Source organism: Gossypium arboreum, chromosome 10, assembly GCF_025698485.1.
Source record: "Gossypium arboreum isolate Shixiya-1 chromosome 10, ASM2569848v2, whole genome shotgun sequence".
In the NCBI taxonomy this organism is placed as follows: Eukaryota; Viridiplantae; Streptophyta; class Magnoliopsida; order Malvales; family Malvaceae; genus Gossypium; species Gossypium arboreum.
The window spans coordinates 63,768,458-63,795,421 of record NC_069079.1 but is presented as its reverse complement, the minus strand read 5'-3'; the positions used below and the strand labels follow the sequence as shown (position 1 = coordinate 63,795,421).

Below are 26,964 nucleotides of genomic sequence, written 5' to 3'. Positions count from 1 at the left end.
AAGTTGCATTTCAGACCGCCTTTCACCCCCAAACCGATGGTCAATCCGGCGGATAATTCGGATACTTGAGGATATGTTAAGATGTTGCGTCCTCGAGTTTAGTGGTTCATGGAGCGGTATTTGCCGTTGATTGAATTCGCTTACAACAACAGACTTTCAATCAAGTATTAAGATGGCACCCTACGAGGCCTTATGCGGTCGTAAATGCCGACGCCATTGTTTTGGACGAGCTCGGTGAAAGCAAGATTTTCGGGTGGATTTGATTAGGGATCTGAGCGAGAAAGTGAAAGTAATCCGTGAAAGTCGAAAATAGCCTCCGATCGTCGAGAAGTCGATGCGCGGATCTGAAGCGTAAGGATATCGAGTATCGGTGGGTGATAAAGTGTTTCTCAAGGTATCGCCTTGGAAAAAGATACTCGAGTTCGGCCGTAAGGGCAAGTTGAGCCCGAGGTTCATTGGACCATATGAGATATCGAGCGAGTCGGTCCGGTGGCATATCGCTGATTTTGCCCCTGAACTTAAAAGGTTCACGATGTCTTTCACGTTTCGATGCTTGACGCTATAGATCCGATCCATCGCACGTGATTAGTCCATCGAAATTGAAATTCAAGCTAATATGAGTTATGAGGAAGAACCGATTCGTATCCTATCACGAGAAGTGAAAGAGTTGCGAAACAAGCGGGTTCCGCTAGTGAAAGTGTTATGGCTCAAGCACGGATAGAAGAAGCTACTTGGGAGACCGAGAACTCTATGAAAGAACGATATCCAAACCTATTTACGGTAAGATTTTCGGGACGAAAATTCCTTAAGAGGGGGAGTTGTGACAGCCAAAATAGACCCTAGCCGGAATGTGGTTTCGGGACCACAAAACCGAGGCATAACAATAATTTAAAATTTATTTGATGCCTATAATATGTGAGTATTCATGTATGACATTTTGATGATTGATTTAGTGTTATAAAGGTGAATTCCACTAGAAAGGACTTAGTAGTGAACTTTGAAAATACGATAGGGAAAGGGGTGATGACTAATTAAAGCATGCATGCAAAATAATGGACTTGCATGTCAAATTCCCCCTTTTTACAAGTGATGGCCGGCCATGACAAAGAGATATGGGTTAAACATGTCATGAAACATGTTTTGTTGGGCATTAGGGAGAAATAGTAAACAAATAGGCATGGGTAAGAAAAGAATGAAAAAAAAATGTGTGTGAGAGAGTAGCATACCCCATTGCCGTGCAACCAAGAAGAAAAAAAACAAAAACAAAAAAAAATTTGTTCATGCTTGCTCTCTCCCTTTTTGGCCAAAAAATACTAAGAGGAAGAAGGGATTTTTGCTTCATTTCCTTTGTTTAGAAGAGATCTAGAAGGTGATTTGGCTAAATTTGCATCAAGAGTAAGGTATGTATGAGGTTGTGTTGGGAGTTTCATGCATGTTTTGGTTGCTAATTTGATGTGCATGTTAGCCATGGCTCAAATCTTTGTTATGCCATGGAAATGGCATTTGGCCAAAGTTGTTATGGTGATAAAGCCATTGCATGCTAAGTGTGAAGCTTGATGATGATGCATGCAATGATGGATTTTCTACTCATGAGTAAGATTTTGAGCTTTTTTTTTTTGTTTTATCATGATTGAAGTTGAAAAGGAGCATGATTGTCATATTCGCCATGATGCATTCTTGAGCATGATTCATGCTTCTTGCATGTTAGTTAAAATTTGTGTTTTGGATGGCTATGGACACCTTGAAATTGACCATGCTCATATATGCATATATATGATTGCACATTATGTTTTGGTTATGAACTAAGTGATGAATATATTGGTTTAAAGAAGAAGATGTGAAGAATGCTTGTGAAATTGCAAGCACAATTGACCTAGCACACATATAAGTGCTTGATGCTATATTATAAGTTTTGGGCCACAATGTGCAAAGCATTAATTAGTAAATTGCATGCTGTTTTGTGAGGTATTAAGTGCAAAATTGACCTCAACATGTACATGAATATTCGGCCTTGGGTAGCCTATTGAAGGCCTTAGCATTTCCTTGATGCTCGAATAAATTGTATTGAATTGCTTGATGTAGTATAAAATGTGCATGACCATTGTGTATTCAAGCTAAAGGGTGGCCATATGACCATTTAAACTCCTTGTCATATTCGGCCATAAGCTAGCACAATGAGGTTTTAATAAATTGAATTTGTTTGAATTAGCTCAAGAGCTAAGAGGGCCACAATTGGACAAGGGGAAGGAAAAGGTGATCGAATAGCCGAAAAAGCCGTTCGACAACATCCGAGGTAAGTCCTCAAGAAGTGACCCTACTTGAATTGTGTGAAATAAAGTATGGATGTGTATTGATTATTGATTATGTATGCATGAGTATTTGAATTCTACCCGGGCTAAGTCCCGAAGGCGAATATGCTTGTGACTATAATTGCGTTTGAGCCTTAGTAACGAAAATGAATTATGTATGTCCAATGATAATTGATGTATGTGTTCATGGGAAATTGAATGATATCCGGGCTAAGACCCGAAGGCATTCGTGCGAGACATTCTATCCGGGCTAAGACCCGAAGGCATTTGTGCACGTGATTATATCCGGTTATATTCAAGAATCTTGGGCTGGAGGTGAGTGTTGGTTGCTGTAATGAATTCAATTAGTACACTCGAAAAGCCCAAAGGATAAGGTGCGTTATATGTGCATTGGAAAGTCGACATGTTTGAGCAACATTCGCTCAATCGACTAATGAATTTCAGTTATTGAATTGATTGATATTTTGTGAAATTATATAATGATGAAGTGTGAAGTAAGAATGTGTATTAATGAAATGATGCATTTGGCTATGTGAATGTATTGCTGTAATTAGAGTTGATTATATTCCTTGAGACTTACTAAGCATAAAAAAATGCTTACCCGTTGCTTTGGCTCTCGTTTTCTAGATTTCGCTCAAGCAATCGGATTTGGGATCGTTGAAGTCAAGTCATCCACACTATCAAGCCTCCATTTTGGTATAAATTTTTGGTTGAACTTGAGATGGCATGTATAGGACTACCTTGTTTGTTAAATATGTTGTGATGTAAGTATGTGCGGCCATGCGAAAATGGCTCGAAAAGGAAACATGAACTTAGAATAATTGTGGTTTGTATGTTTATATTTGGTGTCATGATGTGGCTATGGCTTGGAAATGGGAATGTTGGTCATATGATCAGCCATTGGCATGGTTAAAATGATCATATATGAACCTATGTATGGCGAGACTAGTTGGTTCATGGAGACTACCAAATAGGTAAGACCTACCTTAAAAACAGATGCTGCCAGCTGCAGTGACGTGAATGTGAAAAATCACAAAAATTCGTACGAATAGAATTAAATAGTGAATAAGCTATGTAAATGAACCTTGATGAGTCTATTTTCATATGGAAGAAGCGAAATGGTCATAGGAGTTACATGTTAAGATATATTAAAGCTATTGTGAGACAGGGCCAGAATGGTTTCTGGGTTCCCTGTCGCAACTTTAAAAATTCACTATAAATTATCCAAAAAGAACTAGGAGACATACCTTATATGTACAGATTCCATTTTGAGTCTAGTTTCATTAGAAACAAACGCCACCAGAATTAAAGCCCTGTACAGAGAGATATTCAAGTTATACCACGCGAAGGTCAGAGCAGTCGATCCCTGTAACATGGGTGACTTTAACTAATAAACTGTACCAATTGGCCCAACCAAAAATTCTAGAAATAAATCCATGGATGGATATATGAGTCTAAATTCAGGAAAAATTTACGAAACCAGTTTCCAAGTTTTGAAACTCGAGATATGATTTTTAAGGCGACGGTGACGCAGTTTTCCAGCCTGACTGAAAATGTCAAATGGATGGGCAAAACAAGTGAACTTGGCTTGTTAACCCCTCGTGTCCGACACCGGCGATGGTCTCGGGTTCGGGGTGTTACAAATAGTTCCTTATAGATTAACTTATCACATTTCAAAAGTGTCACACATAAGTCCTATTAACTAAATTCACATGCAATCGACTAAATCGAAGCTTAAAACTTTCACACATTCATATTCACATATTTTAGACAATAAATATCATATTCAAATACTTCGGTGACTCGGTTTAGTGGTCCCGAAACCACTTTCCGACTAGGGTCAATTTAGGGCTGTCACAACTCATGTCAGAGGCCATCATCAAACCGCACACAGTGTTCATATTCAGTTGCGACTATCCTGCGTGTATACCGACTCAACTGCAGAAACTCTGCCTCGTACTTCGCCACGATTTTATTCCCCTGAGTCAAATTAAGAAATTCCTTCCTTCGGGCGTCTACATAACTTGCGCCCACATACTTTCTTGAAAAGGCTGCTTTAAAGAAATCCCATGTCAAACGATCAGCTTGCGTACCTTCTCTCACAGTGAGCCACCACTGGTAGGCCTCATCACGCAGTAAAGGCACTTCCCCTTTTAATTTTTGCTCTGAAGTACAGTCAAGGTCATCCATTACTCGCTCGGTAACCTCTAACCAATATTCTTCCACATTCGGGGATACACCCAAAACACCTCTGAAGATTTCCGCTCCATTAGATTAGAGTCGCTCCAAAATTGACCACCGGCCTACAGATCCAGTACTTGCTCCAGCAACCCTTTCAAGAACTAGTAGCATTGCTTGATATAAAGCATCATCCCCAGCTGCTCGATCATGAGACCCTGACTCAGTTACTAGCGAGGCTGGTGCCTCCCTAGCCGGCATGTGGCCCGATGCTGAAGTCCCCGCTCTAGCACTTCCTCGGCCTCTACCGCGACCTCGTATACCCCTTCCGCGATACCTCTTGTGCTCATATCGATAGCGAGTTGTCTGTTTTACAGACTTATGAATCAGTTTATAATTTCAATAATTATTAACAATGTGTTATGAACATTAGCAATTAGAGTTTTTTTTCCACAAAACAGAATTTTCTACAGTTGTTAGTCTTCTATAATCTCAGTTTACTCTAACTACAGAGTTTTAGTGTAATCCTACTACCTATGGTAGTCTTCAGTAATACATTTCAGTTCATAACAATAATCAGTGTTAAAAAAACTTACCGATTTAATGTCGAAGACTCAGTGTGCCACATTTCCAATAACAGCATTTAACATTCAAATCCACAAAAACCCATTTCACAGTCGAGTTTTGTAATTTGGCTCTGATACCACTAAATGTAATACCCCGAATTTGGCCCAGACGCTATGGTCGAATCTAGTGTGTTGCATCAAAGCGTCATTCAAAAATCGAGTTGTCGGTAAAAGTTTATTTCTAAAAGTAAAACCTTTTGTACGGGGTCAGCAAATCATCTCGTCACATACGTTTGATCAAAATATTTGCCTTTGAGATATTAATTCAACTTAAATCGTGGAAGTTCTTTTGAAAACTTTGTTGTTTAAAGCTCGTGTTCTTTAGAAAATCGTGAATAGTTTGAAAACTCGAGTTTTCCTAGACTAGCAGTTTAATATAAGAAATCAAAAGCCCATTAAAAGTCAAAAACTCTCAAATAGCCTTATTACATAACTAAAACCCAAATATGAAAGCATAAATAAATTGAGTTATTAACAACCAATCTACGAATGTGTGGCCACCACTGAGTCCCTCGCGGCTGTAATAACCCGAATTTTGCGGTTATCGGAAAAGTGTATTTTCGAGTATTCGTTACTAAAAAAAAAAAGAAGAAAAAGAAAAAAAGAGGATCCGTAAATATTTATCAAAATATTTAAAAAGTTCAGAGTGGTTAATTAGAGTTTAATTAAGTGAATTTAGCTTAATTAAGGATAATTGGATAAAAGGATTAAATTGAATAAAGTGTAAAAGTTTAATTATAGATTAAAAGAAAATAAAAGGACCAAAATGGCAATTATGCCATTTAGCATAAGTGAGGCAGCATATAAAATAAAAATCTAAGATTTTTACTTAGATTTTAATTAATATATATATATTAGTAATAAATGATATTAAATTAATTTATTATAATTATATTATAAGATATTTATATGATAAACAAATTAATATAAAGACAAATGTATAGTAAATAAAATATACAAGTGTATGGATAAAAATACATACATTTGTAATACATGTATTAGATATTAAATAGATATTTATTAATTAAATAATTATATTATAAGATTTTATATGATAAATATATTAAATAATGACAAATATATGGTTATAAATGGATACAAATGTACTAATAATATACACATGAATAAATAAATAATATTTATTATTCAAGTATAAATACATGTGTGTATATATAAAAAGGGAAAATAAAAAGGAAAAAGAAATAAAGGAGAGAAATAAAGAAACAAAGCAAACGAAACAGAAAGCGGGGAAGGAAAGAAAGAAAAAAGGAAAATCAAAGATGTGAAGCTTGGAAGTTTAATAGGTAAGTCAATTGAGCCCTTTTTAGTTAATTTTGATATTTTAGAAGCTTTGGACAAGATTTTGATGAAATTAAGTTGATATTTTGAAAAGATATTAGATTTTTAGATACTGTTCATGTTGAGTAAAATGATGAAATAATGGTTAAATTGATAGAAATTCAAGTTAGAAATGAAATAAGGATTGAATTGTAAAGTAATTCATAAGTTTTATGTTGAAGGGCTAATTTGAGGAAATTTTGAAACTAGTTAAATAAGCTGAAAATTTAGGAGTTAAATTTGAGTTGGGATGGAACTTGAATAGAAATAGAGTATGAATTAAGTTAGTAAAATTAATGGAAATTGATTTTAGGACATAATTGTGAAAATGTTGGAATTAAAGTCTAGTGCTGAAATTATGATTTCCAAAAGTTGTAAAGTAGTTTAAAGTGATAGAATAAAGTGTTAATTGAGAAAAATCAGCTCAAGACAACAACATAAATTACACTAAAACAATATTGGACAGCAGCAGTGGACTAACTTTGAAAAATCACCATAAATTGTAGAAATCTAATTAGAAGATGAAAAAAATATGAAATTAAATCTTATTGAGTCTAGTTTCTCATAGAAGAAACGGTGTAAGTAATAGATTTGTAAATCATGATATATAATAAATTTTGTGAGACAACATTAGAATGATTTCGGGTTCCCCTGTTTTGACTTTGAAAAATCATAAAAAATTGGATAATCATAATTATGGGATTAAATTCATATTTTTAGAATCTTGAATGAGTCTAGTTTCAATATAAATAAACGGGAACATCATTCGAATTCTGTACGAGAAGATAATTATTTTTTAGTGAAGAAGGGTCACAACTGTCAGACAGCAGAATAGGGGTAACTTTAAAGAATAAACTGTACTTATTGACTAAACCAAAAATTCTGAAAATTTTATGGTAAGAATATATATGAGTATAGTTTCAGGTAAAATTATCGGATCTTAATTTAGAGTTCTAGATCTCCAGATATAAATAATTTAGTGACTATGACACAGATGGACAGCTTGAATATTCATAAAAGTAAATAATAAAAATTATAGATGATGTTACTTACAAGTGTGTTATATACATTAAGGATGTGGAATGGAGAGGAGGAGAAGGAAAAATATATATGAATATCTAGCTTGCATGGCTAATTTGCATGTTTTAGGCTTAAGGACTAAATTGAATAAAAGTAAAACTTCAGGGGCAATTTTGTAAAAATGTCAAAATGATCAAATTGAAGGGAATGAATTGTTTTATTATCTAAATTAATAAATTGAATGAAATTGTCAATTTAATATCGGGTGAAAATTGAGAAAATGGTAAATTACCAAAATGTTCCTAAATCTTGATATTTCTACAATTTCGCTAGGTAAGTTTATGTAACTTGAATTATATTCTTTAATGCTTGAAATATATGTTATTGATGTGAATATGATTTGAATGTTCATTGTATGAAAATTGATGAAACATTGATATATTTGAAAAAATGGGAAGAAATCCCGGTTGAATGAAAGGAAATTTCGATGGATCTCTGAAAAGGAATTGGCGGTAAAAAGGATCTAGCCCGGACGGGTGATCCTATCCTGATATAGCCCTCCCGAAGAATATGTGGAAAATGGATTTAGCCCGGACGGGTAATCCAATTAGGGTCTGAATTTAGCTTTGGACTGGTAATTGGATCCAAGCTCATTAGAGTAATTGTCGTTGCGAGGATTTAGCCTAGACTGGTAATCTCGACAATACTCTATGAGTTTATATTACTGTGATTTAGCCTGACCGGTAATCCCATTGTAAGGATAAGGTTCATGGAGTGTGCTCTCTGATATGAAATGTGTAAGACCATGGTTGAAAGATACCATGGCAACCTGATATGAAATGTGTAAGACCATGGTTGAAAGATACCATGGCAGCTTGATATGAAATGTGTAAGACCATGGTTGAAAGATACCATGGCAGCGTGACATGAAATGAATAAGACCATGGTTGAAAGATACCATGGCAACATGACAGAAAATGAGTAAGACCATAGTTGAAAGACACTATGGCATCATGTCAAAGATAAATAAGACCGTGGAAGAGAGACGCCAAGATATCTGTTGAACAACTAATATTCAGGTAATATGTACCAGATGACAAATAGTTATATGAATTGGTTGTACAAAATGGTTGTGTGAAATGTTTACAAGAATTGGTCATATGGAAATATATGTACAAAATAGTTGTATGAAATAATTAAGAAGATAGATAAATGAAATAAGTATAGATACATGGAATTTAATTTATGTTAAGTTTAATACGAACTATTACCAAAGTAAATATACGCAAGATATAAGGAAATGATGATGCATGAAATATTGATATAACGAAATGAATGATATATGCTTATGAAGAAATAGTAAGAGAATAATATATTTTGTGACATGTACATATATAATTATCTTTGATATGTTGATATAAGGAAATTATGTAAGTTGAGACTATTATTGAACTTAAGTGTGATATGTTGAGAAAATAGGTATATCATTGTTGAATTTATATGAAGTATGTGCAAGTATAGTAGCAATGTTGTTGTATGATGCTTAGACAAGTGCCAAGCTATTGATTGAATGGTAACATATTTAATTATAAGGAGCATTGAAATGGTAAGTACTTAGATGAAATATAATTTAAGATTTTGCGAAATTTTTTTTATCCCGATTCAATTCCGGTTGGTTTTTAATGTATGTTTGGGGCTTCGAGGGCCCAATAGAGAAACGTTATGGTTATTTTCAAAATATGAATAATAAATGACTCAAAATTATCTGAAAATGTTTAGTAAACTCCGGTAATGCCTCGTACCCTATTCCGGTAATGGATACGGGTTGGGGGTGTTACAACGGCTCCAAATCGTCTAAGGCTGGGGATTACCTGCACAGTTAAAAGAAAGGTGAGTTTACGAAAACTCAGTGTGTAATCCCCTATCGGTCAATAGTAACAATGCATACAGTAACAGTCTGGGCCTGAGCCCTATTCATTAATAGTATAGTCTAGGCCTAAGCCCTATGTAGTAACAGTGTGGACCTATGCCCAAAATAGTATAATCACAATACAGGTATGCAACCCAACCCAATCTATCCTGCTCACCAGCCGTACCAACCAACTCACCATGTGGGGATTAATCGACTCACCCAACCAACTCACCAATATCGCAGCATAGCTGCTAATAGTAACACAGTAAAGCTGCTAATAGTAACGCAGCAAAGTTGCTAATAGAGGTAAACGTGGCGTAGCCACTAATATCAAAATACGTGGCAAAGCCACCAGAACAGTACTTCCTCCAAATCAGAATCCCAACCCCAATACAGTATGTCATGTCATAATATTTCATGTATGCAAGGTTTCATACTCAGATACAGTCATGCATATATCATACACTTATCAATTAACCTACCTCTAAGGTATAACAGTCATTTCCACCCATTAAGGGTAGAATAGTACTTTTTACACCTTAGGAGTATTTTGTTCATTTTACCCTCTAGGGTCTCGGTACAAATAATCAACCTCTTGGAAGGTTCACAGTTGCCTCGATCGACTTAAGTAACCTAAACAGACCTAATTGTGTAAATGGGCCTAAGACCCATTATTCGGTCCAAGTGGGCTCACACGCTCGTGTGGCCCACTTAGCCCGAATTCAGCTACGGTTACGTGACCTACATAACCCAGTCCAAAATTTATCACTTACCATGGATTTAATCTATGTAGGGCCCACAGCCCATTGGGCCCTCTCGGCCCTTTTTGGCCCAATGAAGCCCTTAACAGCCTATGCCATGCACATGACATGACAAGCCCAACTACTTCCCACCTATCAGTTAGATTTACACAAGAAGGTTCACGGGGCTCATTAGGCCAATTTGGCCTATCGAGGCCCAGTACACGAAAACGCTAGTGGCGGCCTCTACAGTCTATCGCCCATGGTTTGTGGGGCTCGATTTACCCTACGAGCAGTTGCACGCTAGTGAGGCCTCAAATGTCGAAGTTTCAGCTTTTGTCGATTTCCAACAAAGAAGGGCATGAATACAGACCTGTTTATGAGAACGTGCCGAAGTCCACGATCACCAACTTTTGGCACATCCTGCGTTGAATCTTAATCACTTTCCCCCTCACCAACTCATCTGGTTCGCTCTATTTAAAGACAGCTTCTCACCAATGCTCATGTTAGCTTCCCGATGTGGGATTACTTTCAACCATTAGGAAAATTCCTTATATTTCTTTTTTCATGACCACTTCAACCACAGAGTTCCAGTCCAACTCCACCTCCTACACAGCTCAAATAGTAAAATAAATACTCCATTGCGCATCCCAGGACTTGAACCTCAAGCCTCACAGTTGCATAACACGCCACCTTGCCACTCCACCACAGGCTCTTTCTATGTCACAAAATATCCTATATTAATTATAAGGTCTATATGCCAAAGTCCAGGTTCCTTTAAAAAAAAAACCAAAATAAATTGCAAGAGCCAAAACTTGAACCTAAGCTCCCTTGCAACCTTAATGACGCCACAACCACTAGACCACATGCTTCCTTGTGTCATTTACTTAACACAATAATTTAAAAGGCCATCATCCAAGCATCCAGGGTTTTATTCACTTAAAATTAAAATTTTTACTAAAGCCTAGGTTTGAATCTAAGATTTCTGAGACACTTCACAGAGCACTTAACCACTGAAACAGATACACAGTTGTGTTATTTTCTTGCACAATTAACTACTTATATACAACCTCCCTACTAACCCATACTCAAGGCCCAATACTTCTAGGCCCAAATTCGGGGCGTTACATAATGAACCATTAAACCTTCATCAAGTGAAGAGGCATGACTTTTTAGCTATGCATGAATCAAGTGAAAAGACATGACTCTTTGACTGCCCATTAAGAGTGATAACCGAATTATAATATTCTGTTAATAGTTTATATGAGTGTTGAATTTGAATAGTCATAATAATGCCTATAAATAGCTTATAAGAAAACATTATTTTGGTTAAACTACTTTTGCTAAATTTATGAAATATTTGAAACTTGTGAGAGTTCGAATCTCCTTGTTCTTTTTGGGACTAATCTGACTTATCAAGCTAGGCTTGTGGCGTCTTATCCTTCCTTTGTTTTTCGAACTTATCACTACAAAGTGTGGTGTTCATTATACCTTTGGTTCTTATCTCGTTAGATAGTGGGTCAAGGTTTATTTGCTGATTTTACTTTTCATTATCCATCTAAGTGCTTTTAAGCCTTAGGTTGACAATCTCTATATTGTTGGTTTAGCCTTTTCCTTAGTCGAAATTCCTCTATCTAACTTCCAAACTCTTTGAACCTTTGTTTGAACCTATCTTCTATCCATCTTCAGCCTTTTTCTTATAATGAACAAACTTACTCAATTTCTCGATTGGGCAACTAATACGACTCGAATCATCACCAAATCAAGTTCATATCATTTAGTACCAGAGCTAGTAAAATTAGAGTAAGTATCGACGTCTTAAGCCTTATAGGATTGTGATTTTATCAAAAAAAATTGACAAAAAAATTCATATTAAAAAATTTTTTCAGTATCCATTGAAGTTCAAAGTGTGAAATATTAGTATTTGGGAATACAAAATTCATTGGAAATAAAAAAAAAAAAAAAAAAGAAGCTAGCTTGGGATTTCATTGCTGCCCGAATCAATTCATTCATTTCCTATTTCGGCCACACTTAAATCTTTCTATTTTTAATTTCTAGCCTACCCTTTTGTCCTAACATCATTACCTACACAAAATCGAACATCAAAATTGTGAGTCGATTCCACAACGATTGTTGATTTGTCTAAGTAGTCCATTGAGAACTTAGAGAGGCGAACGTGAGCAGAAAAAGGCAAAAGTGAGTTGTGAGATCATTGGAGTGTTGAAAAGCCAATCTTGAGTGTAAACACAAGTGGAGTGCCATTTTTGTTTTCTTTGCAAGTGAAACGTAAGGTTTGTATTGGTGAGGTACTCATTTTTATCTTTAAATTCTTTTCTTTTCCATCAATAAATAATGTTTCGATGAGAGTTTTTAGAATTTGAACTTCAAGATTTGATGAAAGAGATGGACCGGTTGTTCGATAGAAAATTAAAACCCCTACAAGAACGATTGGTTTGTGTCGAAAAGCGGGGCCAGTGAGCAAGAGCCCAATGGGAACAAATTTCTCCAAATCAAAGGACAGAAATAAGATCATTATGGAGACAAACATCCAATGACTATGTAGAAAGAGACTCATATCGAGATTCTTATTCATCAAGGAAGTCGAGTCGGTATGAAGCATTCCACGAGTTTGAAACCTTTCAAGGTTACCAACGAGAAGGTAGAAATTTCTCTTCAAGTGTCTCAAAGTATTCATCTACAGAGAAGTCTTTACGAAAAAGTGAACGTGTTTCATATAAATACTCGTCTATGGAGGCTTATTCACAAAGAGATGGTCATGACTTATATGAAGATTCTTCCACTTCTTTCCAACGAAAAGTCTATCGTTCTGATTCTTTTGTATTATCTCCACCTTGTAATGAAAGATTGAGAGAAAAAGAAATAAAAAAAAATGAGAGACAAGAAATGCTAATAAAAGAAAATGAGAGAATATTGAATGAAATTGAGAAAAGAAAAAAAGAAATGAAAGAAAAAATTTGAAAAAGAAAAAGAGAGTGAGAGAAAGCGAAACAAGATTGAGATGAAAAAGAATGTGAGAACAAAAAGAAAATTGAAAAGCAGAAAGAGATTGGAGAAAGAAAAGAAAGAGTGCAAGAAACTAGTGACATTGTTGAAAATGAAAATGAAATAAAAAGTGAGAACGAGTCTTCAAAAGAGACGATTGAAAAAAAAAGATCGTGGTCAAGAGAAAGTGAGAAATGTTTTTACTAACCCATCTGCGAGTTATTCTCATATTACGTCTTATTTTCATGTGTTTAAAGACTTGATTGACAAGCTTCAATTTCATTACTATAACGCCCCAAAAATCTCGAAACCCAAAAATCTCGAAATCCCGAACTTTTTTTGTTTTCGGCTTTGATAAAAATTGTGTTTTATGTTCCTAGCCATGTGATAATTATAGTAGGTCTTAATTAAGGTTTGAGTTCGAACCTAGGAATAAATGAAATTATAGTTTAATTATTAAAAGAATCAAGGTTGGCAAGTAGTTGGGCTTTTAAATAAAGATAGGGGAAAATAGCATCAAAAAGCCTTGTGGAAGAGTGGCTAAGTGGCTAAGTGTAACACCCTTCGCCCGTATCCCTCGTCGGAACAGGGTTCGAGGTGCTACCAGATTTAAACTCATCCATTTATATAAAACTAGACCGAAAAATTTTTGATCAATTTTAAACTTTTCATACACACGTATATTATCCTTTAATCGGGCTTACAAGGCCTAAAATATTCATGAGGCATTATTAAATATTTACCAATATCTTAGTCTTGTATCATTTACTTACTCAACTTTACAACCCTATACATGCCATAGACTCGAAACACTAAGATTTATTTACGCCGATAGCGTAGACTTGACAATGTGATAATATCTCTGACGGCCTCCAACCCGAGCTAACCTGGCAACCCTAGGGAATATGGGAAAGAAAAGGGGAGTAAGCTTTACGCTTAGTAAGTTCATAAGAAAATAATAAGCAACTCATTAACAAGTTTTATCAATGTTTACAACATAATCACAAATTCACTACAAGTTGTCTTCCTGAGCAATAGTCACTAAATTATTTAAAATTGGAGCTACAAAACTCCAAATCAATTGCCGCTAATTTTCCCTGAAAATAGACTCATATATCTTGCATCCATAAAATTTTAAGAATTTTAGGTTTGGCCAATCAATACCAGATTTTTCTTAAAGTTTCCCCTGTTTCACTGTTTGACTAATCTGACCACTCTTCACTACGAATCAAATTTCTCATTGTACAGAATTCAAAATATGTTCTATTTGATTTCATTTAAAACTAGACTCATTAAGGAGTCTAAGCATATAAATTTTATCTTATAACAATTTTTGTACAAATTATAATGATTTTCTAAAAACAGAACAGGGGACCCCGAAGTCATTTGACTCTATCCCACGCCACTTCAAATATCTCATTATCAGAAATTCTTTTGCTTACACGGTTTCTTTTATAAGAAACTAGACTCATTAAGCTTTAATTAAATAATTTATTCAGCTTCTAACTCAACTCCAAAAATTTATGGTGATTTTCCAAATTCACGTTACTGCTGCTGTCCCAAGCAGATTTATTACAAATTTACTCTTTCACACATTCTTTGCATTCACATTATTTAAACATGTATATCACCAATCAATTTCATCACATATCTATAATTTCACTCAAGCATAATCTCAATACAACACATCATGCTCAATGATTCGCAGACAACCGTTTAAATTAGCAATTATAAGATGATTCCGCACATAGTCCACCCTTATCGATAATTTACGATGGTTTTGCCCTTACTCACATATATGACATAGGCATTTTCACCTATGCTTCTCATTTCACACTCATGATTCAATTCCAATCGATCTAACATGCATAAGAATATATCACATACCTGGCCAACTTAATGCATTGAACAAATTCAATTGCCGATTTAACACAAGGTCTCATAGTCTTAGACTTTTATCAAATCACCGGCATTTAGCCTGCTAGGTTTTAAACCCGATAATATTATTCACCAGCTTAAAGCTTGCTAGGCTCAAAGCCCAAATATCACCATTATAAAGTCGTCTCATAAACAATTCATATAATATAGCATGTATACCTGTTCACTTTGCTCTATTTAATCATTCAATCACAATTTATAATTTCCCTTTGAATCATTCGATATTTTGCACACTAAGTGTCATTCTCAATATCTCGCACACTAAGTGTCATTCTCAATATTTCGTACACTAAGTGTCATTCTCTATATTTCGTATACTAAGTACCATATTTGATTGCCCCGCAAACTAAGTGCCACATTTTGTCGATATGTCATCAAACGTTAAAATATTCACGTATATACAATTTATACGATATTAAACCATTAGAAACATAAATTTAACAATGCTTATTGCATACGAACTTACCTCGTTCGCGGTAACGATAAATTAGATCGACGAATCCGATACTTCGTTTTTCCTCGATATAGACTCAAATGAGGCTTAACTTGATCTAATCAATCAAATTCAACTATTACAATTCATATTCTATTCATTTTAACTCAATTTCATATTTTGGTAAAATTACTATTTTACCCCTAAAGTTTTACTTTTATTCAATTTAGTCACTAAGCTCAAAAAAATGCAAATTAACTATTTTTAACCATAATTAAGCTTAACCGAATATTCATGGTATTAAAACAGCCCATAAATTACTTTATGGAAAAATTACCTTCTTTACAATTTAGTCCCTAAGCTCGAAAAATTAAATTCATTCAATTTTTTGGCCAAACCCATGCCTAGACAAATTTACTACTACTTCATAACAGCCCATATTTTCATTTATTCACACTTTCAACCACATAATTTTAATAATTCACAATTTAATCCAAAATTGACATTTTTACCAAAATTCACTTTACAAAACATGTATATCCAACAACAATAATTTATTTTCCATCATCAACTATCAAAATACTCATGCACTCAACAATGGCAACATTCAAATACTTTAACAGTTTTGAAATCAGAGATACGGGCTAGCTAGAGTACGAAGCAACGATCTCAAAAACATAAAAATTATCAAAAACCGAACACAAAACATACCTAAATCACTTCATGCAAATGCCGAAACTAAGGAAGCTTCAATGGCTTTCTTTTCTCCTCCATATTCGGCCAAGAGATAAAATTTGCATGGCCATTTTATGTTTTATTTTTATTTAATACATTTTAATATTCCATTTACCTTTTTGTCCTTTATAATAATACATAATTTCATATATGCCAAACCACCAATCTCCACTATCATAAAGTAATGGTTTAATTGATAAATAGGGACTTATACTTTAGTAAATCATGGAAAATAAACACTTAAACAATTAGAATGTAACTTTTTCATTTTACGCGATTTAGTTCTTTTTGCTTAATTAACTATCGAAACGATAAAATTTTTCAACGAAACTTTAATACCATCTTTTTGCCACTCCGTAAATATTTATAAAAATATTTACGACTCGGTTTATATAAATGAGGTCCCAATACCTCATTGCCTAAACTCACTTGACCTTAGGGTCATACCACTTGAACTTAATAAATCACTTATAAAACAAATATCACAATATCAAAAACATTTTTAAAATCACAATTAACTCGTAAATATTAAATATAATATTTACAAACCTACTCGTCGGATTTGGTGGCCCCGAAACCACTGTTTCGATTAACCCTAAAAATGGGCTGTTACAACTCTTCCCCCCTTAGGGATTTTCGTCCCCGAAAATCTTACCAAAGAATAAATTAGTGAATTTTCTTTCACCAACCTCAACAATTTTTCACCTAGCCTCAGATTTCTCAACTTTTCAATCTCATAAGCTAAGATTATGATCTGCTCTTTGCTATACATCATAACAAGCTGAGTTTCTACTTCTGTAAGAGATACTATAGATAAAGGATCTTATTTGTATCATCACATCATATATATAAGAAACACATGACGGTTCTTCTCAAGTTCTGATAATAATCTCATTCAGTCCGATGAATTGCGAACTCAACTTTTCTTTATAGCTAAATCGAGAAATTCTATTCCCACTATAATACTTTCACAAATACTCAATTTTCTAATTGAAAATTCAATGTTTTTACGCATCAACCCACATATATTTTCTGTAAATCTGAAACTATTTTTAGACGGTCATGAATTACTTTCATTTCCCTTCAGTCTTTCTAATCACATCGACCCCGAAATTCTTTTTATAAAAATTCAATTCAATACAACGAAGTTCAGTAATTGCAACCATACCACACTCATACAATGCTATCTTAACATTCATCTCATAACTATTATTATTATATGCAAACTTAACCAACAATAAATGTCTTTCTCGGTTGCTTTCAAGTTCTAGAACACAGTGTTACAAAGTAATTCCATACCCAAAGCTCATAGTAGTTTATTTTAGTAACACGATATAATCCTCGTGTCTCCATTTGAACAATGAAAACTAGCACTCTTTTAGTACTCCCCGTACGGACAGATAATTACCACAGTGCTAGATGTCACAATTGTTGTAAAATCTCTGGATTTCTCAATACACGAACTCTATCTCGACATAACGAACAATTGTAGGTTCCAATCTGAAATTCTAAATCAGAAATTAATTTACGTTGTACCCTTTTTAACTTGTAATTCACTGACACACCTCTTAACCTTACAAATTTTCTAATTAAACATCAATTTAGTTTCTAGTTCAGCCAATAACTACTCATCATTTGATAAGATTAATCACATGATTATCGGCCGTAAAACACATAAAGATTCTCGCTCAGAACCCTAGAGACTATAATCATTAGTCCAGATTGATAATCAATCGCTGACTCATAATCTTTCAACAGTTCAAACCATCATTAATTCTTGTGTCAAATAACTCTTCACCTGAGAACTGACGCTTCAATTAACAATTTCTTCAACTGTTTACCACTTTATTGATAATTATCACATCATTCAGACTTCCCAATCGCGATCTATAAGAACATTTCTCAATAAAATCGTTCTGATGGATATAATTTTGTATCATATCTTCTAGAATATGAATCATGCATTCAGAATATTCATCTATTTATCCGTGAACATTCAAACTTTATTTCCACCCTGTGGATAAATTCAGATACAAGTAACTCGATTAATCCTTCAAGCAATTAATCTAATCAAGCTAGACAACTGAATCGATCTCGACTGTCAAGTAATAACTTTTCAATTATTAATCAACGAAGCTTTGAACCATACTGAAGCCACAACCATCAGATAATTTAAAATCATAGTGCCATAATAAGGCTGACATCTCAACCGTATAGATATATAATGTCCCAATTATCAATAATGCATTTTGAACATAAGAGAAATTGAAATATAGTTACAGTCATTCAATAGCTATTTTTCACAGATAACCATATAGAATCATAAGAAAGCAGAGATACTGTAATTCTCGAATATATCACTATACTAATCTTTTTTTTAAGAAAGCACCCATATCAGATGACAGATACCTCAATGATGTTTTAGAGGAAATCCAGAAGTAAAGCATCACTCATATGCACCGGAATCAATAGTAACAGAAATAATATAATCTTCATGTATACTAAGCAGATCAACAACCAATAGGAGTAGAATACCAATATCACACAGATTTAATCGTCGATCTTTTCTTTCAATAAAATGAAATAGAATACCAGAGAAAGATATAATAATGCTGATTGTAACCCGAACATTAACAATGCTTTCATATATCAATATATATAGATAACATTCTCATATGATAAGAATTTCATCTGAAAATATACAGCTTCACATACCTCTGAGGATAATTGAACACATAGAATACCCAGAAGAGTTCTCGTAAACCATTCGACTATAATTGTTGTGCTCAAATATCTTTATAATTCAAATATGATTCTACTGTCTATCTCTGACATCACTAATTTCTCATTATCCCAACACTAACGGAGGCCAATTCGGAAGAACTTCCAGTTAATATATTTTTTAGATATCATACCTGAATATTTGGTTTCATCTTATTCAACTTTTCTTTTAACAGTGACTTTACATATTACAAATGGCCTTCAACACGATCCAATATCTTTTCTGTTACTGTCTTCACTTGCGGACTCATTCTCTTATCTAATCACAATACTAATCCTTCAATCACGAGACTTTGTCATTCCGCACTTGTAAGCTTATTTAAGCCATATAGTACGGATCTCATTATAATGCTTTACCAATGAGGGGGTGAGGGTTGTAAAGCCAACAATTTTAACTCTTACGTAAGCATGCACATCACACATACTATTATGAACGAACAGTTCATTACTAATTCCGCATTCTCAAACATCTAGCAATCATTTACTTATGATCACTTGGTACTTAACACATAGCTCATACACTAAATCAAATCATAAATTCCAAATCAAAATATTCACACAACAATCATATACCCAACATCACAACTCATATACTCATATAATTATAACATTTATCAATAGCAGAATATCATGCATTCTGATTCATACATTTTTATGAGTTTCAACTCATCACCAACACATTTTCACTCAAACGTTTGAGTATAACATTCTGTACTATCAGAATTAGCTCGGTTGGAAAACATATCTGTCTTATGAAAAACACACAGAATAAGCTTTGAAAGCGTAGTAAGCCTTAAGCAAATAAATCATTTCAATGATTATGAAAATTCTATATCACTAATCCGAATTGAAAAATAATCTCAATTGCATATACATTCATAGTACTCTTAAGTTCATATAACCTTATTAACTAGCCTCACTTATTTATATTTACTAATAACTTATGACTATGATTTTAAATTTGAGTGATAACTGTCAATTCATTCGTATGAACAAAACTTGCACATATCCAATACATACCAACCAAAACATGTCATATTTTTCCCTGTTTGATTCATGGAACCACAAGGTCACATGTCAAGCACATATAGCATATATTTATCTGTTATTTATCACGTCTCATTTTCACATGGACTACATACATCTGACCAAGTTTATTCAATATCGATGCCACTGTCCCGGACAGGGTCTTACACGAATCATAAGTGATGCCAGTGTCCCAGACACGTTCTTATACACTACTTCAAATCAATGCCTTCGTCTTGGACGAGGTCTTACATGATCTCATTTCACACACTTAGTGCCCTAACAACCGATCTTGCACACACAGTGCTTGGTTACGGAACTTGCACACACAGTGCCTCAACAACCGATCTCGCAAACACAATGCTCGGTTACGGAACTCGTACACACAGTGCCTCAACAATCGATCTCGCACACACAATGCTCGGTTACGGAACTCGCACACACAGTGCCTCAACAACCGATCTCGCACACACAGTGCTTGGTTACGGAACTCGCACACACAATGCCTATGTTCACTTGTTGTTGCACATTGAAGTGACTTAACCAAGTCTATAAAACATCACATATGTGCACTTTGAACATATCATTTCATTTAACTTTGGATTCATATATTCATGAACACTTAAACATTTCAAAACCAACTTTAATTTAATCAAATCAGTATAGAACACAATTTCATTCGAACATCTGAGTACATATTTTATACTATTAAAATTAGCTTGATTGAAAGATTTATCTGTCCTATTCAAAAAATTTTCATCAGAGTCAGGAGATATCACACTATCGCAGGTCAAATATGGCATGTACAGCTAGACTCACATACGCCATGGTAGTCCTAGAACCGACTAAATCATGGCTCTGATACCAATAAAATGTAACACCCTTCGCCCGTATCCCTCGTCGGAACAAGGTTCGAGGTGCTACCAGATTTAAACTCATCCATTTATATAAAACTAGACCGTAAAAATTTTTGATCAATTTTAAACTTTCCATACACACGTATATTATCCTTTAATCGGGCTTACAAGGCCCAAAATATTCATGAGGCATTATTAAATATTTACCAATATCTTAGTCTTGTATCATTTACTTACTCAACTTTACAACCCTATACATGCCATAGACTCAAAACACTAAGATTTATTTACGCCGATAGCATAGACTTACAATGTGATAATATCTTTGACGGCCTCCAACCCGAGCTAACCTGGCAACCCTAGGGAATATGGGAAAGAAAAGGGGAGTAAGCTTTACGCTTAGTAAGTTCATAAGAAAACAATAAGCAACTCATTAACAAGTTTTATCAATGTTTACAACATAATCACAAATTCACTACAAGTTGTCTTCCTGAGCAATAGTCACTAAATTATTTATAACTGGAGCTACAAAACTCCAAATCAACTGCCGTTAATTTTCCCTGAAAATAGACTCATATATCTTACATCCATAAAATTTTAAGAATTTTAGGTTTGGCCAATCAATACCAGATTTTTCTTAAAGTTTCCCCTGTTTCACTGTTTGACTAATCTGACCACTCTTCACTACGAATCAAATTTCTCATTGTACAGAATTCAAAATATGTTCTATTTGATTTCATTTAAAACTAGACTCATTAAGGAGTCTAAGCATATAAATTTTATCTTATAACCATTTTTGTACAAATTATAATGATTTTCTAAATACAGAACAGGGGACCCCGAAGTCATTTGACTCTATCCCACGCCACTTCAAATATCTCATTATCAGCAATTATTTTGCTTACACGGTTTCTTTTATAAGAAACTAGACTCATTAAGCTTTAATTAAATAATTTATTCAGCTTCTAACTCAACTCCAAAAATTTATGGTGATTTTCCAAATTCACATTACTGCTGCTGTCCCAAGCAGATTTATTACAAATTTACTCTTTCACACATTCTTTGCATTCACATTATTTAAACATGTATATCACCAATCAATTTCATCACATATCTATAATTTCACTCAAGCATAATCTCAATACAACACATCATGCTCAATGATTCGCAGACAACCGTTCAAATTAGCAATTATAAGATGATTCCGCACATAGTCCACCCTTATCAATAATTTACGATGGTTTTGCCCTTACTCACATATATGACATAGGCATTTTCACCTATGCTTCTCATTTCACACTCATGATTCAATTCCAATCGATCTAACATGCATAAGAATATATCACATACCTGGCCAACTTAATGCATTGAACAAATTCAATTGCTGATTTAACACAAGGTCTCATAGTCTTAGACTTTTATCAAATCACCCAGCATTTAGCCTGCTAGGTTTTAAACCCGATAATATTATTCACCGACTTAAAGCTTGCTAGGCTCAAAGCCCAAATATCACCATTATAAAGTCGTCTCATAAACAATTCATATAATATAACATGTATACCTGTTCACTTTGCTCTATTTAATCATTCAATCACAATTTATAATTTCCCTTTGAATCATTCAATATTTTGCACACTAAGTGTCATTCTCAATATCTCGCACACTAAGTGCCATTCTCAATATTTCGTACACTAAGTGCCATTCTCAATATTTCGTACACTAAGTACCATATTTGATTGCCCCGCACACTAAGTGCCACATTTTGCCGATATGTCATCAAACGTTAAAATATTCACGTATATACAATTTATACGATATTAAAGCATTAGAAACATAAATTTAACAATGCTTATTGCATACGAACTTACCTCGTTCGCGGTAACGATAAATTAGATCGACGAATCCGATACTTCGTTTTTCCCTCGATATAGATTCGTACGAGGCTTAACTTGATCTAATCAATCAAATTCAACTATTACAATTCATATTCTATTCATTTTAACTCAATTTCATATTTTGGTAAAATTACTATTTTACCCTAAAGTTTTACTTTTATTCAATTTAGTCATTGAGCTCAAAAAATGCAAATTAACTATTTTTAACCATAATTAAGCTTAACCGAATATTCATGGTATTAAAACAGCCCATAAATTACTTTATGGAAAAATTACATTTTTTCCCCTGATATTTCACCTTCTTTATAATTTAGTCCCTAAGCTTGAAAAATTAAATTCATTCAATTTTTTGGCCAAACCCATGCCTAGACAAATTTACTACTACTTCATAACAGCCCATATTTTCATTTATTCACACTTTCAACCACATAATTTTAATAATTCACAATTTAATCCAAAATTGACATTTTTACCAAAATTCACTTTACAAAACATGTATATCCAACAACAATAATTTATTTTCCATCATCAACTATCAAAATACTCATGCACTCAACAATGGCAACATTCAAATACTTTAACAGTTTGAAATCGAGATACGGGCTAGCTAGAATACGAAGCAACGATCTCATAAACATAAAAATTATCAAAACCGAACACAAAACATACCTAAATCACTTCATGCAAATGCGAAACTAAGGAAGCTTCAATGGCTTTCTTTTCTCCTCCATATTCGCCAAGAGATAAAATTTGCATGGCCATTTTATGTTTTATTTTTATTTAATACATTTTAATATTCCATTTACCTTTTGTCCTTTATAATAATACATAATTTCATATATGCCAAACCACCAATCTCCACTATCATAAAGTAATGGTTTAATTGATAAATAGGGACTTATACTTTAGTAAATCATGGAAAATAAACACTTAAACAATTAGAATGTAACTTTTTCATTTTACGCGATTTAGTTCTTTTTGCTTAATTAACTATCGAAACGATAAAATTTTTCAACAAAACTTTAATACCATCTTTTTGCCACTCCGTAAATATTTATAAAAATATTTACGACTCAGTTTATATAAATGAGGTCCCGATACCTCATTGCCTAAACCCACTTGACCTTAGGGTCATACCACTTGAACTTAATAAATCACTTATAAAACAAATATCACAAGTTCAAAAACATTTTTAAAATCACAATTAACTCATAAATATTAAATATAATATTTACAAACCTACTCGTCGGATTTGGTGGCCCCAAAACCACTGTTCCGATTAACTCAAAAAATGGGCTGTTACACTAAGTGACGCCACTTAAAGTGCAGGGAGGTTGCATTAGTAGCTAGCAAGGAGGTCTAAGATTTGAGTCCTAGTTTTGTGTTTTAAAATTTTAATTTTGGCCTTCTAGAAGGATGGAAGTGGCGTGAAGATAGACTCTAAGGGGAGTGTTCAGAAGAGAAAATTAAGGAAAGGATCAAGGGGTTATCAGATAGAAAAACGAGGAGATGAGAAGGGAGAAGAGATAGAGCCGAATTGAGAATTGGGCATGGAAAATTTAGCTATAAGGGCTATAAATAGGGCCGAATACAGGGTTTCCAGGCTACTGCCGAAATTCTTCTTCACCTTGTTGCTAAAAACCCTTTTCTTCAAAAGCCAAAAACCCTTTTCTTTTCAAGATCCAAAAAGGCGAAAACCCTTTTGTTTTTATTTTTTTCTTTGTACCGATTTCTATTCTTCTCTACACAATTTTCTTTGTTTCACTTAGCCGATTTCTTCTTCTACTCTTCTTCTTTAATCTGTTCCAAATAAACCTTATTCACCATACTAAGTTTAAAAAACCGAAAAGCCGAATCTCCCAAGGGCTGAATACTCTTTGACCAAATCTAGTGGAATTAATATAGGATCTCAGATCTTAGCTCTCTGCCGAATTGCTCTTTAGGTGTTTGCGGTTTTGATCTAGGAGTTGATCGTGGTTAGTGATTTAAGAAAGGATTGATCGGGCAAGGTAAGGTTAAGGTGAGGTTTCAATTTTAGTAAGGATATGTATTAAGCATGCGATTAATAGAAGGGTGATATCGTTTGTAGGTTTGGGCTAAGGAGATCGCATCACGCTTGCTTACTAGGTGTGTACATACACTACACACACATTATGTATCGGCAAAAGCTGAAATGCCGAAAAGCTGAAAGTTTGGCTACGGTAGTCTTGCAAGTGCGTGAACACTCGTAAGGGGGAGACAGATAGGTTTCTTGAGGCCCATGGGCGATTCCGTGGACTTGGGTTGTGATTTGGCCATATAGGCCAGAATGGGCTAAATGGGCCCGATGGGCTGTTGGGCCCATGATAGGCAAAAACTGAATAGGAACTTGTATATGAACGTGAATATGAATGTGACTGGGCCTAATGGGCCATATAAATGTGATTTGGGCCTAATGGGCCATATACAGATGATTTGGGCCTAATAAGCCATATAAATATGATTGGGCTTAATGGGCCAGATACAGGTATGTGAAATTGTTTGGGCTTTGTAAAGGGTTTTGGGCCTAGTATATGATAACTACATCAGACTAAATTAATATTTTGCGACCGTGGACAGGTCAAAGGGTTAAGGTGTGGCAACGGGTATATGCATGTCTAGGATTGGATCTAGGGAGAGCTCGGTACTTAAGCGGTCTTAATGACTCACCTCCTCTTCTCTGGAATCCTACCTGGTGCATAGTATTCATTCATCTTAGCCCTCGGGATTTGTTTACGGGCCAAGGTAAGTGAAATCCATATTTAGGAAAAATTACCGAAATGCCCCTAAGGGCGAAAATGACCAAATTACCCTTAGGTGTTAAATGTAAGTTTTGTGAATGTGACATGCATGTTTGCTGCATACATATGATATTCTGCTTAGGTTGCATAAGGGTTGGGGATTATGGAACGGAGATCGCATGGTTGCTTGACAATCATGGATCCACCGACGGCTTTTAAAGCCCAATATGTAAATGAAGGTAGTTCCGCAACTGGGCTGCCATTGGTGTATGGGTTGGGTGGGTCGATATTATATCCCCACATGGTGTGACGGGGGACGGAGCTGGTGTGTAGCGGATGGATAATTTGGATGGGATTGCATTGCATGTTTGATGATTTTTCTTTGAATGCTTGTTTTTCATCGAGGGTTGTACACACTAAGTTTGCGAAAACTCACCCCCTCTTTTATTTTATTTTCAGGTGATGCTCAGTAGAAGGTTCGATGTTGGAAGAAACTCTGGGTGGCCCGCTAGCAAGATAATTTGGACTTGTTTTCTTTCTAAAGCATATAAGTTTATATGTTATTAAGTACTTTTCAAATCAGATTGTAATAGGGCTTCCATTTTATTATTATTTGGATTATTATTTTTATGTGATGTAATTATAAGTAGTTGAACATATTTCTTAAACTATAGTATGTATTTTCTACGTTTCCGCAACTAAATTTTAAAAAGTGACATATTTTTATCAAACCCTATGTTTTGAACAAGTGATTGAAAGGAGTTTTTTTTTTGTTAATTAGGATTTTTTTCTATTTTAAGAAGGGTTTTCAATGAAAACACAGTTTTCGCTAAAACACTTCAATGTAACACGCCAGATTCGGCCATAACGTCTGGGCCGGGTTTGGGGTGTTACATTTACCTTCCTGATGAGAGATGATTTCATTTGATCAAGAAAGGTAAGGTTGAAAATGAAATCAAACCACAAGTGCCTAAAGGTAAGCAAGGTAAAAAGTTTTTAGCCATTGAATCAACGCAATCACATTTGAATGTTGTTGAGAAAATTGCTGAAGACTTAGTTTTTGTAAGAACTCTTCACCTTGATTTGATTAACTGTCATTTTCTGATTGTTAATGATTTTGCTCCAACTAGTGGCATGAAGAGGTTTTCTCATGATTTGTACTGTGTTGGCAAGTCTGTTGGTGAAGTGATATTGACTTGACGTCCATAAAATTTGATTATGTTTGATAAAGAGTTTTCATGTGAAACACTCAATCTGTTTGATCGTAATGGTAATGAGAATTCTTTAACTCTTGTGCAAAATCTTCGTATATTTGCATGAGATTTGAGAGATTTGATTGTTTGAAAGTTTGCGTGTCTAAATCTTGTTTGCTTGGCATGTGTGATTTACTTGTGAAAACGAAATTTTTGTTACG

General features: G+C 34.4%; 1 long non-coding RNA gene across 1 annotated transcript; it reads right to left on the bottom strand.

Annotated features, from left to right (window-relative positions):
* Positions 1-13,772: 13,772 nt before the first annotated feature.
* Positions 13,773-16,302, bottom strand: LOC108489024 (uncharacterized). The gene is made up of 2 exons (XR_008271938.1): positions 16,209-16,302; positions 13,773-14,022 (listed from the first exon to the last, which is right to left on the bottom strand). It is a non-coding gene; the product is annotated as an uncharacterized LOC108489024 (long non-coding RNA).
* Positions 16,303-26,964: the final 10,662 nt, after the last annotated feature.